We start from the raw sequence: 10,946 nt of genomic DNA, 5'->3' as shown, positions 1-10,946 counted from the left end.
AGCCAACAGTATCTTTTTAGGGTATTTAAAATGGACCCTAAAGTTAGATTATTAAAAAAAAAAAAAATACATTCAAAATTACAAATATATCAATTGAATTCATTTTACTAACTGTTTTGATAGCTTAAAAACTAGCTTAGTTTTGTTTATTTATTTTCTATGATTGGTTTTAGTTTTTATTGATGTTACACAATATTGTGTTTTATTGGTTTTGTGTCCTGTAGTTTTACAATGTTGTAAACCTTGAGGTCCTTGGAATGAAATGTGCAGCACAGTGCTCAACTCTCTCTCTCTTTTTTTTAATTTTTATAAATGTGCTCTACACATAATCTGAATTAATTGAGTTAAATCACAATTTGCCTTAATCTATCACGAGCCGACGCAAAATTCCATTCATTATTTGTATGAAAATCTCTTTAAGAATAATACCTCTGTGTTTAAAAAGCCAGCAAATCTCCAAATCCTTACGACGGTTCTTCTTTCTCGTATTGGGAACACTGCACATTCTCGTCCAAATCAAAACATAATGTAAAATGCATTACATTTGTTATTCCTTTGCGGAGAGTAAAGAAAAGGGAATAGAGGCTGTTTAAAAAAGAAATACAAGTGCCAAACTCAAACATTGACTTTCTAAACTGAAAAGATTTATCTGTACCGTGAATTACTGGACTAATATTTGGTTTAGTTAAATTGCTATTGCAGTCTGGGACGACGTGTTATTTTGAACGCAACATGCTGAAACATGTTGACGTTATATTGCCGTAAATGTCCTTACCACTGAAATCATTTTTATGTTTACTTCTTCTTACACTTGCAGACATTTTGTCCAGCACAACGCATAAAGTTGACTCGCCGATGGCGTACAAGACATCGCAATCCATCAAAGTGGTGAGTTGCTTTATTTTGACTTTTATGTCCGCGGTTCAAGTTTCCCCTGCGCTCTCGTGGGTTTCGTCCCACATTCCAAAAACAGCCATGTTGAGTTCATTGAAGACTTTTAACTGTCCGTAGGTGTGAAATTGATTCTAAATGTGTGCCCTGCGATTTACTGGCCACCACTGCTCCCCTTCCTCGCCTTCAAGGTCAGCTGGGATAGGCTCCAGATCAACTGCAACCCTAATGGGGACTTTGCAGTTTGCCATTGTTGGCGTAGTTCTTCTTCTAAAAAAAAAAAAGAGGTCAAGCGTGCTTGCATCACGTTTTTTCATTGTGCTGTAATACTGATAGCAAAACATTTCAAAATAGATATCAGATTTTAACATTTTTAAAAACATTTACTACATTGGAAATGAGCAATGGATGAGGCAAAAATATTGTGCAGTCTAACATTATCAATATTTTAGAATGTACAATAATCATGCCTTCTAAAATAAACCTAGATCTGTCGCTAACATAATCATTTTGTGTAATCCTGCTAGCTAACAAAATAAAACAACCTCTCATGATACCCGTGATTGTGCTTTTCCTCCCCCCTCTCGAGTGAGTGAAGGCCACAAGCTGTGTCGCGCGGCGCGTATGCTAACTCAAAAGGAAGGACGGGTGGTGGCGATGCGGTCGCTTGGCTTGATGTGACCGGGACACGGCCATGGCAGCGGTGAAAGCCCGCTTGAGCCGTAGTGACGCGTCGTCTCCATCCATCTTCAGTCTGAAACATTTTACGCTAACTGACAGAGCGTGGCGCTTGCTTACCCGCCTCCCAGAGGAAATAGTCCAGACTGGTGTCTTTTTGACATGCACTAAAGAGTGAGCAGTCCACAGGTCCACCGGGGCATTGTGTATTCAGTCCGAGACGAAAGGTTAGATCTTCTGCAAGGAAAAGTCCACTTCAGTATATATTGTTGCAAGTGACAATGACTTTTTTTTTTTTTTTTAACCATGCATGTGTGTGTGTGTGGGGGAAGGTAGGTGTTATTCAAGCAAATAAACAATTCAGTTGACTTTTTTTTTTTCCAAGGTATTGAACATCAGCCTTTATTGAACCAAGGCGCATGTTTTATATTCGAAAAAGCTGACTGCTTAAGAAAAATGTCTCTAAAGAAAAGAAAGTTTAAAAAAAATTATTTTAACTTGCTATTCGGCCAGTCTTAATTGTTCCTTGGAATAGTTTTGTGGTTGCAGTTGATACGGGTTGCATCACTGCTCGTATTTGGCTTTTTTTATTCAGATTTAGAGGAGGAAAAATAGGAAAAACACTTCGAGATGATGCAGCTTAGCTTCTGCACACTCCAATAATAAACACATTGTCGCCCATCATAACCGAGCATCGCACATTATTCCACTCCATTTAATGTCGGAGAATTTCTGATGCAATTCTTGCACCGGATCGTATTACGTTTGCCAAGAAGTGTGCGCCGGGCGGGCGAGAGAGTTGGGGGGGGGGGGGAAAAAGCAGCAAGCCCCCTAATTTGATAGAAATGAGAATAAATATTCCACGTGAAGACGTAACCTGCGTGCTGACATGCAGAATTTTTGTCAACACTTTGCTTTCCGCGCCGTATCTCGGTCAGGAAGCAAAAGCGAGGCGGCGGAGGTGTGCCGGCGGGCGGAGCGGGCGGGCTGGGAGGGGGAGGCAGAAAAGCAGAATTGAGCAGTGGCTGTAGTAATAAATCACCGGATCGCTGGTGACATTCATACAATACGGATACAGTGTTAACTCAATGAGTCGGACAGCCCTGGCCTGTTCCTCCATCCTGACCTTGCCTCCCTGTCGTAATCAATCATGTTGGCACGGCACACACGCTCCTTATTTATTATTACTCTGGACCTGCATGTACAGTAAACAATGAGTAGTATACGTTGGGCAGCCTGCGCGAGCCGCTTGCTATTATAAGGCGAGGTGGGAAAGGTGCTGCGGAATTACCGGAGGGCACGTGTGTCCGGCGCGCCGGTTGAAAGACGGCGGGCCAATAAAGGCCGGCGTGGAAATGAGCGATACTTCAATCTATAAGGGCTATTGTCACGTGTTGAAATTTACTCGAAACGCAGCGGCGCTGTTTATAGGCAGTCTTCTTGCGGTTGCTACGGGACAACTCTTCAAATCCGTGTAAAATGAAAATAAATGTGTCTTGTAAATTTGACACACCGCAGGGAAGAGCGTTAATCACAACCCTGCCGAATCGGAATGGTTGGGGGTTAAAAGATATCGGCAAGTACTTCAAATGAGGCTTCAACGCCATAAAAAAAAATTCTGCTCTTGTTTTTGTGCTCAATTGTGGCTAGCTAAAAGAAAACCACGTAGCTGTCAATCATGTAGCATTATTATTAGCTGCAAAATGGCTGCTACTTCATTCATCAACAAACATCTATCTGACGAAAATGTCCAGTTGCTGGAATATATCCCAGTTGATGCATTACACAGCACGATGAGCGGCGCTAGCTCATGAGCTAACTCCGACCTAGTCTTAAAAATCACTTCATCTGTATGAGTCGTAAAATATTTTAAGGCCATACTCAAAAAAACGTAACTTTTGTATTTATAAAAACACGCTAATAGCCGATTCACTATTCTGACTACTGTTTAAAAAAAAAAAATAGTGCTATTTTTTTACCAGTATTAGTCTTACAATATAACATTTGAAACGTTTCTAAATGAAAAAGTGCGATTTATTCTGTATCCTTAAATTTTTGTTGCATTTCTATTTATATCGACTCTCATCTTTTATTTTGAGAATATGCAGCGGGCCAAAAAAAAAAATCCGCAGACGGACTTTGCTAGCGCCATCCATTGCCTCACTGTCACATTAGCAAAACCGTCAGACTGGCTGTCACTTGCTCGCGCGCCTTTTGACTTCCTCGGCCATGCAATCTTACTTCTGTTATTGTCAGGTAGCAGGTGGACATCCGGAGTGACAAACCGCTTTCTTTGTCAAACTAATAGCTTACAAAGTCAGTGTAAATTAACAATGACCCGATGCGAGGGGCTCCCCTAACAGCCTCTCCGAGTCGACCCAGCCTGGCCGGGCTCTCGTCCCATATGCGGCCCGTGTAGGGGGCCTGTCTTGGCAACAAAGCCCGGGCCCCCGCGCGTAGCCGAGGGCCCCCGAAACGCTCGTGAAGGATGGATGGCCGGCCACGAGGAGGGCCGAAGGGGAGTCGCTTTTAAAACACATACCATATGCAGCTCGGAAGAGGCTCATTTATCAGCTCGCGGTTTGCTCCGTTTTTACACCTCGGACCCCCCAGCGCTCTCTCTCCTCCCCCCAGGGGTTAGTCACCTCCTAACTGAACAGTGCACATGACAGGGCGCTGAGACCTTCGCCTTAAGTGCACAGCGCGCCCCTCCGATTTCTGCTTCTTCCCCGGAATAACAAGGAATTGAATATGGCAGTCAACCAGATGCCGAGATATAAGAATTTCACTTGAGGAATCATTTTCATCATTTGATGTGGTCATTTCATGGATGTGAACACGTATATAGATGTTTTTCACTTTTTTTTTGCAAAATGTTCCTACGTACCGTGGATATAAAAAGTCTACACACCCCTGTTAATATGCCTTTTGTATTATAATGTAATGAGACTAAGATAGCTCTGTGACCTATAATCTTTACAACTAAAAACAAAATAGAAATGGAGAAGCAAAGTAAAAATAACAAAAGGCGGCAAAAAAAGGTTGCACAAGTATGCACACCCTTTTATAACAGAGACGTGTTTCGAGTGAACTCGTCACTCATCCATGTTTTTGATGGTATAAAAGAAACAGGTCACATAGTTGGAAGTCGCAAAAGTCCATCAGGCTCACCTGTCTCTTTTGCCCTTCTCCTGCCCTTCCTGTCCAAGCTCCACATCACAGTTGGACATCATCTGGCCCGTGAATGGCACATTGTTATGCCGGCTCCTCAGCGGCCGCGCGAGCAGATGCCGCGAGCAGCCGCCACGCCGGTCCCCGCGCAACACCTTCATCGCGGGGCCGTAAATTACATCCCGCCAACACGCAAACAACGCCGCGCTCTGCTGAGTCTGCGCAGTTTAGAGCACCATTGAAGGTGCAAAGCGTATCCCGAGCTCGGCTTTCTGGGGCGGCGGGGGGGAAGCGGCCCCGCGGCAGGCCACCGTGGCCCGGACGAGTGGATCACACGCCGACAGCTGGGCTTTGAACTCCTTACCCCGCCGCTCCCGGGGTCAACAGCTCGGTGGCCGCAAAAGGTCACGCGGCAATGAGAGGCCTGACTTTTGGTGAACTGCCGAAGCTGTTTTGACTGAGTCCCCGCGGCACCGTAGCGAGCTGCTACTTTTCGGCAGTGGCCGCGTTCAGCCGAGTAAATACTTAAGTACACATATAGCCGGTAGCGGTGCTATACAGGATATCTGGACCAAGGTTATCAAAGCTAAAGAAAAAAATAGTTTTTTTTTTTGTTAATGAAATAAAATTTAAGTTAAAATGTTGTTGTTGTTTTTTTAAACATCCATGCAGAATAAGGAAGTTTTAGATTGTCATTTACTTTATAGACTTTATATATACACAGCTTACAGAGGTTACAGGTTACACTTTTTGTTTTTCTCTAAAGCTAAACCTAAAATTCATAAAAACTACATTAAAATGAAAAAATAAAAAGAAAGAAATTGTTCTAAATACTAATTGAAAGTACCATATCTGTATTTAGAACAGACAAGGAAATTGTTTTAAAAAAAAAAGAACTAAAATGAAAAATATTCAAAATATTCTTCTCTCAAGATAGGCTCGTAATATTACAACTTCTTTCTTGTAATATTCATGCCACATTTGGACTTCTGTACTTAAACACAATTTAGTACTTTTTAACTTTACTGAGGTACAGGAAATCATTTTGTCTCCTTTTTTTTCCGTGTCAACAGTGTGCGTTCTACTTGACTGCCAAGCGTGACTACTTTTGCCACCTCTGGTGTTCGGAGGCATCCGGCGAAGCGGCAAAGTTTCCCAATAACGTTTGCCGTTTGCGTGCGGCTCGTGGGAACGGGAAAAAGGCTGCAAATACCATCTCGGATTGGCGCAAAATGAAAAAGGTCAGTCCATTTAACACCAAACACTTCATTTTAAGACCCGCCGACAGCGCCAGCCTTTATCCGAACAAAACAAGAAGGACTAGCCCAAGTACACCAAATGACTCCATAAATCTGGGATGAGACATAATAAAATATGATTAGCTGCGGTCTTGGGAAATACGCGGCTCAAAAATCCAATCAAACATATCACCAAAGTGTGTTTGAGGAAGAATCATCCTTGTCGCCACTCGCTACAAACAACATTTACACAGTCAAATCCCACGTCTCGTCAACGGGACGCGTCGTGGCCGGCCGGCTAAGATATATGGCTTACTTTATTCATAGCTCTTCAATTACAAAAACACGTATTGCGGGGAGGGGGATAAATTAATAATAAAACCCCTATCTGAACTTCTAATATTTTGCTTGGCGAAGGGAAACGAATTACCCTTTTCAGAACTGATGATGTATTACTAGCGTTTGATCCTTAGAGGTTTGCCCGTGCTCACATTCATTACTTTCAAGTGCTGAGGTGTATCTGCAATTAGAAGCACCTTGCGGTGGATTCCTGACAGGACTTGAAACAGAACATCATAGGATCATGGCGGCATTATAGCGAACGAGAGGGGACCCTTCCAACACAGGCAAAGACAAGAGTATGGCGAGGGGGGTTGGCTGCCTAATTTAACCATGTGCCCGTAAGTGAGCGGCGCCGCTAAGCAAATGAGGACCTTTCATTAAATCAAAGGTGATTTTTGTTCTGCTAATGGCTGCCCCAAAATCCAGCACAGCGGCAAAACGAGATCATTCTCGACGGGAAAGCCGCACGGCTGCAGACCGGTCATGGCTATTCTTGATACAGTATGCATAATGTAATGAGCCCGCTTGTTTAATTTAATCACACTGAGTGGACCGCGCCAGTATTTCTTTGAAACGACAAAGTCCGATACAAAAGCCAATGAATAATACAATCGCTCAGCCAGCCGACTTGTAGAGTTAATGCACTCGCCACAAATGGACGCTATTTACGTGGCTGACTTTAATTCACGACATAAATTTAAATATTTGTTTCAGGAAATTCTATGAATTAATTCCTGTATTTGGTAGCATTTTTATTGGTTGCACTGCTTCCGGTAGAATTTTTGTTTTTAGCCAATCAGAAATCAACCTCATTGTGTTGCCAAACAGATTTGTCCAGTATGTTCAGAATCGTCTTTGCTGGTTCAAATGACTTTAGATTTTAATTTATTCCATGACCAAGATCGTAAGACTCTTTATTGGAATATCAATCAATTTCAGGTTTCAGGTTAGTCCCAGGTCACTGGCGTACCTACATTCCACCTTTCAGCGGATTCAAAGTCTCAAATGACTTTGGAAACGTCCTCCTCGGAAATGGTCCCGGAGTGCTTCGGCGCGTGACCGCGGTCCAGCGTTGCCGCACTTTGGAGAAGCCTCGCAAGTTTGGCCAAAAAAACCCGCTGAGCCATTATGTTAAAGTAAACGACGGCACTTCCTAATGCCATTTGGCAGTGCGGGCGCGCGGCAATTAGGGCCTCTCTTAATGCGACGCTGGGAGCATTTCTCCTCAAGGTTAGCGCCTCATTTCCCCACGATGGGTCTGCGGGGCCGCACCAGATGCATTGTGGGAGCTGTGGGGGCTGCGCGTGAGGACAGGTGTCCGCCACCTTGGATATCTCCCCTCGCAGCTGGCACCAGCTGGCACCCCCAGTGCCCCATCCGGACGGTCTGCCGAGGGGGGGGGGGGAGGCAGTAAAAACAGGGCCGGGGAGGGGGCGTGTCAAGGGCAGAGCTGCTACAAGCTCACTCACAGGGCACCCACGCCATGACATGACCCGGCCACTAGGGGAGCCGCCAGCAGGAGTAATGCGGTGCAGCCGTTCCCGTTCGGAGACCTGCTCCTTGCATCCCTAATGGAGCGGCAATGATGAGGCCCGACGGTGCCAGAGGGTCAGAGGCAGCTTCTGTGGAGGAGAGGAGCTTGCTCCCTTCCCACTGGAGAGAAGAGCAGAGCATGTCATGTCTGACGCCGCTCTTTGTGGGGCAACACGCACGCGGCAGGCAGGCAGGCAGGCAGGCAGGCAGGCAGGCTTTTTTTTTTTTTTTTTTTTGGCCATGAGGTAAATGGAAGACCAATCTTTGAATTAGAGAATCATTGAGGTATGTCGTGTACATTTGGACATACTTTCCCTTGTCCATCTATAATGAAGGTATGTAGACTTGTACAAAGACTCGTACGAGACTTAGTCCGACAAAAAAAATAAAATCCGTCTCCTTTTCCGCAATGAGCCTGCAACAGAAATTTACTACAGTGCCAGCGCATGACACTCTTACTTTTATCCGCTTATCGAAACAAAATGGCCACTTTACAGTGTCACCATAAAAAAAAAAGAACTCGAAGACAATCTGTAGCGAAACGCGTCAAGCAATTTACACGTCGACGCTCGTGTTTTGTTCTGCGTAATTACAGCGGCGGCTTTGACACGACATTAGAGCTGCGTTATTTACTAGCTGTACAATTATGCTCGTTTAGCAGCACATATGTTTTATATGATGTTTACATCATGTAATGACTAAATTAACATATACAAAGCGCCATCTGGAAATAATCGCCAAACGTTGTGTTGTGTGTAAACAATATACGGCAAATGTTTGCCTGGGAGGAGCGGGTCCGGTGTCATTTTTTTACTCTTCCCAGATAACGAGAATACTTTAGTACGGCGCCCGCAAATTGTTATGAATGTAAATGGTAAAGAAGGGGGGGGGGGGGGGGGTTGAAGAGAAATGACTTCACACGAGAAGCGTGTTATTATTGTCCCAAGCAACAGTACACTGGGTGTGAGTTAATTCACTTAATATGCCTTTAATGGCCAGAGGGCCCCTCTTTGTGTTTGCACACTGACCATTATCTGAAATCAAGCCTAATGATGGCTCCAGTTTATGATAATGACCATTATCACGCCGACCACCGTCAGTTCTGCCAAATGATCAAAATGAGCTTTCATTTCTTCACTTGCGTGTTAGTGTGTGTGAATTTGTTAGTCATTTAAATTAAAGCCCTTGACACTCGCCCCCCCCCCTTTAACTCTGTCTGCTGCTTGTGTTCAGACCTCATATTGAACTAAGACTGCTTTTGAAGTTATCAGCGCATTTCACTTCAGTGCTGTCCTCATCATCTTCCCAACGACTGTGTTGCAGCACATTAGTGTGCTGTGGAAAATTGTCTCCTCCACCCAAAAAAAAATGAAGTTCCCTTCATTATTCAGTTAACGCCGATATGAGGAGAGTCACAAAAGATTTATTTTAAACCCAGACTTCATTTACAACGGTGAGAAAATCATTTCACGATGAGCATCTGACAGTTCCTGGCCAAGAAGAATATTCCCATGCTGGGGCAACCTTAAGGGGGCATAGAGGGGATCCCAGAGGAATCCCTCCAGGGGTACACAAAAGGGAAACTTAGTTGTTTGGTTTTAAAATATACATATTTTTTGTGACATCCGTCCTTCGACTTTTCTCCGACCCCTCGTAGCAAATCGTATTTATGTCATCTTAAACTGATCCAAAACACACATGCGCAAATCTCGTTTGCTCTCCTTAGTTAACCTCGTCGTTAGCTCCGGTGTGGCTAGGTAAGCGGCAGGCAGTCGTCATCGTTTGTATTAACACACGCTGGCACCCGCTATTTGATGCCACGTGAATCTTTTGAAGTACAGACTGTTGATTACTGTAAATGAGAGCTGTTTCAGGGTGGATTGTGGGTAATTATATGCAGTGCACCCTTGGGAGCAGCGTTGGGCTGGGTGGGGCCGGGGGGGCCCAGGGGACGGCGCTTCCACAGGAGAGTGGAGCGTAGACCGAGCAACACATGCCGGGCCGCCGATTCGCAGCATGAAACGAGTCAACAGGCCCGTCTTTTATTTCCGATGCCTGTGATTTACATGAAAGCGACACCGTCACCCAACCGCAACAAGAGTGCGCACCGCCGCTTGAGTGACAGCATTTCAGATTTCACATGTTTTCCGCATGCAGCCAACCTGCGCGAACACCCCCCCCCACACACACACAGAACAACTCGACTGCGGCAATATTATCACGTTCCCACTTATGTGTAATGCAACTCCTCCTCTCCGCGTTACAGGTTGAGCTGAACAGTGAGGTGAATTTTTAATGGTGGAGTTGCAATTTATTTAAAAAAAAAAAAAGGAAAGGAAAAAACTGCTTCATTTTGGTTATGACTGACCAAAATTAAGCTTTTTTTTTAATATACATGTATATATGATCAAAGCATCAGTCTAATAGTGTTTATTGTAATGCAGATTATTGTTTGAGTTTGCTACAAAAAATTCAAGTAGACTAAATTGTAAATCGCGATATTGAGGTGAGAAAAAAAAACCCGCAATCCATTATTTGTCAAAATCATTCAGCCCGAATCTATTTTTCCTCCCTCGTTCTACGGGCCAAGACTGGCGAATAAATCAGTGCGTATTATGTCAACGTCCTGATCACTTTTTGCGTGTGCGCATTCCAAATGAGGATGCAAGGCAAAGAAGCAAAGTTCCCAATCACGCTGGGAGCCCCGCAATCTCTTCCTCCTCACTTGAGCTCATTTCTCCACTAATGACTTTGCCCTCTGATGCAAGCCAAGGGATCATCAAAGGTCCTTGAAACAAAAAAGGAAATATAGCAATTACTGCGACTTTCATGGGCAAGAAAGAGATTAAAAAGCTTGTTGTTGCACAAGCAAAAAAAAAAAAAAAAGAGAAACAAGCTCGCTTTCACTATTAAATATATATTGCGTAGCGGCCTCCTATTCATCCACTCCATCCTTTCACTCGTCTTCATTCATCGCAAGATAATAGAATCAAATGTATTATGCATTACTAATCGCCTGATAAAAGCCCGCGGTGGCGCTAATGCATGTAGATTCCAAAATGCTGCGCGTGTACAGGAAAAGTCATTGGCTTT

The 10,946-nt window shown here is 44.1% G+C and overlaps 1 long non-coding RNA gene across 1 annotated transcript in view; it reads left to right on the top strand.

Moving 5' to 3' along the window:
• The window catches only part of LOC133158641 (uncharacterized), a 19,374-nt gene extending 13,412 nt beyond the window's left edge, over positions 1 to 5,962 (top strand). The window contains exons 6-7 of the long non-coding RNA XR_009715259.1: positions 818 to 888; positions 5,814 to 5,962. This is a non-coding gene — a long non-coding RNA (uncharacterized LOC133158641). The remainder of the gene's footprint in view (positions 1 to 817; positions 889 to 5,813) is intronic.
• The last annotated feature ends 4,984 nt before the right edge of the window (positions 5,963 to 10,946 follow it).

The sequence above is a fragment of the Syngnathus typhle genome, linkage group LG8, assembly GCF_033458585.1.
Source record: "Syngnathus typhle isolate RoL2023-S1 ecotype Sweden linkage group LG8, RoL_Styp_1.0, whole genome shotgun sequence".
Classification (NCBI taxonomy): domain Eukaryota; kingdom Metazoa; phylum Chordata; class Actinopteri; order Syngnathiformes; family Syngnathidae; genus Syngnathus; species Syngnathus typhle.
The sequence above is the reverse complement of the archived record's forward strand: the minus strand, read 5'-3'. Positions and strand labels throughout refer to the sequence as shown.